Below are 6,517 nucleotides of genomic sequence, written 5' to 3'. Positions count from 1 at the left end.
AACAGGGCAGCATCGACGCGGCACATCGACGGGGTAGTAATCAGAGGAGTTCAATGTGCCGACGGGAGTTGAGTATATAAACTGGTCGTCGTCGCCTTCGGCCGGCGAGGTGGGACTAAACTAGTTAGTTTCCCTGGCGCGGCGTCTCAGCGGGGTAACTGGGCCGGCCCACGACGCATCGAGCCATCGAGAAGACCGCGCCGTCCATTGCCTTTTTGGGCCGACCAACGTCGCGTGTGGCTGTGTCCACGTCGCCCCGCGGCCGACGCAAGTTTAGTCCCACCTCGCCGGCCGAAGGGGACGACGACCAGCTTATATACTCATCTCCCGCCGGCACATTGAACTCCTTTGATTACTACCCGTCGATGTGCCGCGTCGATGCTGCCCTGTTGGGCCTGGTTTCCACGGTGTGCTCCGAAACGCCTGTCGTAATCGCCCGATGGGCTTGATAACGACAGGCTTACTAAGACACGCTATGGGCGAGCAATTTTTTTATGTAAAATATTTTTTACGCTTTTCTAAACTAGACTAACACCCAGTGTGCTGTAAACCAAGTTTTTGCTAACAAAGTAACACGCAGTATGCTGCCATAGTTTAGTGTACAAAAACTTAACGACGACACGATTACATGATTACATATAACTATTCGGCAACAAAAAAATCATGTAAACAAAAAAAAGACTGATTATATAATATTTATGAAACAAAATATCATGTGGACATAAAAAACATTTGGAAAAGTGCCGAGTCTATTATATATAACTATTCGGAAGCAGAGTCTATTACATAAAATTTATAAGCAAGTGCGCAAAGCGTTTGGAAAATATAGTCCTCCAGTACCACCCAATCACATGCAAAACTCCTCCGTGCCGCATCTATTTCTTCTTCTTTGATATCCGAATAACTTTGTTTTTCACTTCATCAAGCTTGTTTCTTTCCGAAAAGATAAGTTGCGCAATCATTAACTCTCTCGAATCATCAATTGAGCTCTGAAAAAAAATGGTGTTAGCACACCGTTCATTGTACATCGTAGTCGAAACATGACTTGCGTACCTGTGAAAATAAGCCTGTCCATTTGTCACCATCCCAATATTGAAAGCATCGAAGAAGAAATATTCCACACGAATTCCTAGTGCATACAATTTATGAAGATTAAATATCTACTGTACATACAAGACCGACATTCTGTCAAAGTAAGAACTCACCCATCATGTTGTTTTGGCATGTCATACGTTTGAATAGGCCAATTGGAAACATCCGGATAATTCACAATTCCGGTTGCATTTGCTTCTTGGATATCTTCTGCTAGTTGTTTTCTCTAAAGATATAATAAACATGGTGGAAAGAATGTCATTCAGTGTACTAAAGAAAACGAATGTAACCAAATGCATATTTGAAAGTTAAACCTACCAGGTCCTCAACGAGTTCTCTAGTAACACTGTCAAGTTTTCCGGTCATCAACGAGTCAAGAACCTGAAACTCTCTCTTCCCGCTATGCATGACGACAGTAATCCAGTGATTATTTTGCTTGTTTAGAGGAATGTAAGTCTGCATCACAAGGACCATAAAACACAATCATCACATACTATCATATGTATGTACCGTGTTAACAATCAAACTTACCTTTGATTTTTTGAAATACTCGTCCTCACATCTGTTCACGGGTCCATTACTATGCGACTCTGCTTCATAATCGTTACCGGCGGTCTTCTTTCCGGGTCTAATGTGAAGCAACCAATGTATCCTCCAAGTTGTCAACATGAAACGATCATCATTAACTTTGTCGACCAAAAATGATGAGTATGCATTAATTACCTATAAATAATGTGTTAGATTTAACAATGGTATTTTCGAATCAATTGTAAAACAATATATGAAATTAACTTACGTTGCCACTTAGCCACTCATGGTTAATAATCTGACAAGCTCTCCGCACAGTGAGACCTTCTTCCATGTCATCATTGAAAATTTCTGTTTTGGCATGTTTTTGTGAATGCTCATGCGCGCGCATGTACTTGATGGACGCTTTCACCACATCATACTCATCACCAAATTTGTTAACACCACCATTTTGGAACAATTCTGTAACGCACAACTCAAATAATTATAAACGCAAATACATAAATAATTATTACGCAATAACAATTAGAAACACAAAAAACGTACTTCCTTTGGCAGAATGTTTTGCACGTTTGTTCGGTTTAGGGACCACATAAGGAGACTTGACATGTTGTGATCCTTTGCGCTTGCGCCTGCCAGTAACCTCCTCCACTTTCTCTTGTACTCCTTGAGAACCAAGCGACGCATGCGATGCGATTTCGTCCGTCTCTAAAGATGTGGCAGCTTTTTCATCTGATACTTCTGGTACTTGGATAGGATCATCCATATCACCCTTGAAACTATTACAGTACTCAGGTGTGTAGTAAAAAGGTGTGTTTCCACGAGAAGTTACATCAACGCCGTCATCATCCTTTTGCAAATTCATTTTGGAAGGTGTGCGGAACCGGTCTGAATCATCTTTTTCATATACAAACTCTTTTTTCGGACGTCCACCATCGTTTGAAGACTCATTAATGCCTCCGTACAGATTCTCTTCGTCCTCTTCCAGGTTACTGGGTTTGTAGGAGACGCCGGTTTTGTTCAGTTTCTCAATCATCCTCTGCAAGAAAACATTTCATCTTAGTTCTTCAATTCAGTGATGGACATTAAAGTGACGTGCTCAAGTGTTACCTGTGCGCATAACTCTGGCAAACGAAGCATTTCCTTCCGAAGCTCATTCATCTCACTCAAAATCCGGTCCATAGTAGGTTTCTGGCTCGAAGCCTCCGAGGTACTGCCCTCTTTCCTTGTTCCAGTAACGTCAGATTTTTTGCTACTAGCTTTCTTGTTTTTTTGAGCTTCTTCTTCCGCAATTTTTTCCAGCCTATACTCCTCTGTAATGTTGTCATCGATCTACAAGTGCAACAAGAGAATTATACATACAAACCATATGCACACTTTACTCTATTTCATAAATGTAAAAAACACATGATTACTAGGATTACCATCCCAACACCACGACCATATTCATAGTCGTATTTGTCTCTTCTCACAGCCATATCTTCCGTCCAGTTCCTCATCAGCGGGCTCAACAATGCCAACAGATCATATTTTGGACCGGTGATTGGTTGCACCTTCTCCCAGTATAGGAACTGCAAAATACATAAACTAATTAAATTACATGTTCTTCCGTGACATTTTATAACAAAAGTGTTGAAATTAATAAATACAACGTACTTGCAAAAGGGCGAGGTTCCCCTGGGGCCACTGCCTAACATGGCCGTCCTGCAGAAGCTTACCAATCTCCGATAAACAGAATCGTGAAGTGAATGCATTCCAGTTGAACTTCCTTATCAACTTAATATTTTGCACTAAGGCATAGTATATTTTCGGAACGTATTCATGAGACACTGGAGCAATTATAGTTCCTAAGAGAACTAGAAATGTCATCTGAATAAAGTCATCATCAGTGCTCTTATTCTTCACAATCTTTTCTATGAGATCATCAATCATGATCTTACCATTTTTCTTGCTAACAAAACTAACAGGTATTTTTTGATTGCTTTTTCTCCTTCAGTACTAAGAAACCCAAAAACATCCACTCCATTGTTTTTCCAACCAAATATGGAGTACACATCATCAGGCCTTAGTGAAATAAGACCTTTACATCCAGCAGTACTCCCAGAACTCTCTTCAACTATGAATTTTTTGCTACTCGGATTGTAACCTTGAAGTAAAAAGTGAAGCAAATAATCACGCATCTGTATCGATGGTATTCTAAACATGCCCTGCATATCCGTTTCATAAAACCTGAATTTCTGACTGGGTGACAGTTTGTCAATTAGGCTAACCCACTTTTGAACAGAACATGGAATCACACCGTCGATATTCATACTGCATCAAATAGATTTCTGTCACATACCATCATACTGCTATGAGCCTCGTCGTATAAAAAAGTGGAAAAAAAACTTACACGACGGCGACGATGGGAGAGGCACCGGCGGCGTATAGAGGGCGACGGGTCAGGGGACGCAAGCCGGCGCGGGCGCACCGACGGTGTTTGTACGGTGGGGCGACGGTGGGAGAGGCACCGACAGCGTATAGAGGGCGACGGGTCAGGTCAGGGCAGGCCGGCGCGGCCGCACCGGCGCCATTTTGGAGTGTGGGGCGACGGGCGTCGTACGCTGGCAGCACGTGCAGATCGTGGCGGCGGCGAGACGGGCTGACGTAGAAGAAAAATTTGCATGCACGTCGGCTAACGATGTTGCCCTAGCGCTGATTGCGGCGTCGTTGTTATTGGGACGGCCCCATGCACGCATGCGCGTCGGTTAGCGAGACGGCCGGCGTTTTTTTGCAGGGCCTCATTTTTTTGAACTAAATAAAATAGGCACATTTTTTTAACTGTATCAAATTTTTTTACCTTAACCAATTTTTTAACTTAGCCAAATGTGCCCAATTTTATTAACTTAATCAAATAGGCTCTCTTTTTAACTTAGCCAAACGGGTCCAAATTTTTTCCACGTGCTACTTTACCCTAGCAGGGCACGCACGCAAAAATTTGTCCCGTTTCGAGTCCGTATGGATTTTCTACGATTTTCCGGGCCGAAAACCCAAAAAATACTGCCTGGACGTGACGCAACGTGCGTTCGTTGTCGAATTTCGTTCATTTTGGCCGTGGGGTGCCCGGGTGGGGCCCCACACGCGCTGGCAAAAGTTGGGTGCAATCCGTCAAACCGCTCACGTACTTGCTGTGGAAGGGGGTGGTTCCGGTATGGCCGGAGGGGACCCTCGGTCGCACGTCTCTGCTTCGCATCCGCCAAACATGCCCAATTTTTTTCCACGTGCTACTGTGCCCTAGCAGGGCACGCACGCAAAAATTTGTCCCGTTTCGAGTCCGTATGGATTTTCTACGATTTTCCGGGCCGAAAACCCAGAAAATACTGCCCGGACGTGACGCAACATGCGTTCGTTGTCGGATTTCGTTCATTTTGGCCATGGGGTGCCCGGGTGGGGCCCCACACGCGCTGGCAAAAGTTGGGTGCAATCCGTCAAACCGCTCAGGCACTTGCTGTGGAAGGGGGTGGTTCCGGTATGGCCGGAGGGGACCCTCGGTCGCACGTCTCCGCTTCGCATCCGCCAAACAAGCCCAATTTTTTTCCACGTGCTACTGTGCCCTAGGAGGGCACGCACGTAAAAAATTGTCCCGTTTCGAGTCCGTACGGATTTTCTATGATTTTCCGGGCCGAAAACCCAGAAAATACTGCCCGGACATGACGCAACGTGCGTTCGTTGTCGGATTTCGTTCATTTTGGCCGTGGGGTGCTCGGGTGGGGCCCCACACGCGCTGGCAAAAGTTGGGTGCAATCCGTCAAACCGCTCAGGCACTTGTTGTGGAAGGGGGTGGTTCCGATATGGCCGGAGGGGACCCTCGGTCGCACATCTCCGCTTCGCATCCGCCAAACATGCCCAATTTTTTCCACGTGCTACTGTGCCCTAGCAGGGCACGCACGCAAAAATTTGTCCCGTTTCGAGTCAGTATGGATTTTCTACGATTTTCCGGGCCGAAAACACAAAAAATACTGCCCAGATGTGACGCAACGTGCGTTCGTTGTCGGATTTCGTTCATTTTGGCCGTGGGGTGCCCGCGTGGGGCCCCACACGCGCTGGCAAAAGTTGGGTGCAATCCGTCAAACCGCTCAGGTACTTGCTGTGGAAGGGGGTGGTTCCGATATGGCCGGAGGGGACCCACGGTCGCACGTCTCCGCTTCGCATCCGCCAAATATGCCCAATTTTTTTCCATGTGCTACTGTTCCCTAGCAGGGCACGCACGCAAAAAATTGTCCCGTTTCGAGTCCGTATGGATTTTCTACGATTTTCCGGGCCGAAAACCCAGAAAATACTGCCCGGACGTGACGCAACGTGCGTTCGTTGTCGGATTTCATTCATTTTGGCCATGGGATGCCCGGGTGGGGCCCCATACGCGCTGGCAAAAGTTGGGTGCAATCCGTCAAACCGCTCAGGCACTTGCTGTGGAAGGGGGTGGTTCCGGTATGGCCGGAGGGGACCCTCGGTCGCACGTCTCCGCTTCGCATCCGCCAAACATGCGCAATTTTTTTCCACGTGCTACTGTGCCCTAGCAGGGCACGCACGCAAAAATTTGTCCCGTTTCGAGTCCGTATGGATTTTCTATGATTTTCCGGGCCGAAAACCCAGAAAATACTGCCCGGACATGACGCAACTTGCGTTCGTTGTCGGATTTCGTTCATTTTGGCCGTGGGGTGCCCGGGTGGGGCCCCACACGCGCTGGCAAAAGTTGGGTGCAATCCGTCAAACCGCTCAGGCACTTGCTGTGGAAGGGGGTGGTTCCGATATGGCCGGAGGGGACCCTCGGTTGCACGTCTCCGCTTCGCATCCGCCAAACATGCCCAATTTTTTTCCACGTGCTACTGTGCCCTAGCAGGGCACGCACGCAAAAATT

At 46.5% G+C, this 6,517-nt stretch overlaps 1 pseudogene; it reads right to left on the bottom strand.

Annotated features, from left to right (window-relative positions):
• Window positions 1-875: 875 nt before the first annotated feature.
• LOC123130173 (uncharacterized) lies at window positions 876-3,646 on the bottom strand (annotated as a pseudogene).
• Window positions 3,647-6,517: the final 2,871 nt, after the last annotated feature.

Source organism: Triticum aestivum, chromosome 6A (assembly GCF_018294505.1).
Source record: "Triticum aestivum cultivar Chinese Spring chromosome 6A, IWGSC CS RefSeq v2.1, whole genome shotgun sequence".
Classification (NCBI taxonomy): Eukaryota; Viridiplantae; Streptophyta; class Magnoliopsida; order Poales; family Poaceae; genus Triticum; species Triticum aestivum.
Note: the sequence above shows the minus strand (reverse complement) of the source record. Positions and strands in the feature narration are given on the sequence as shown.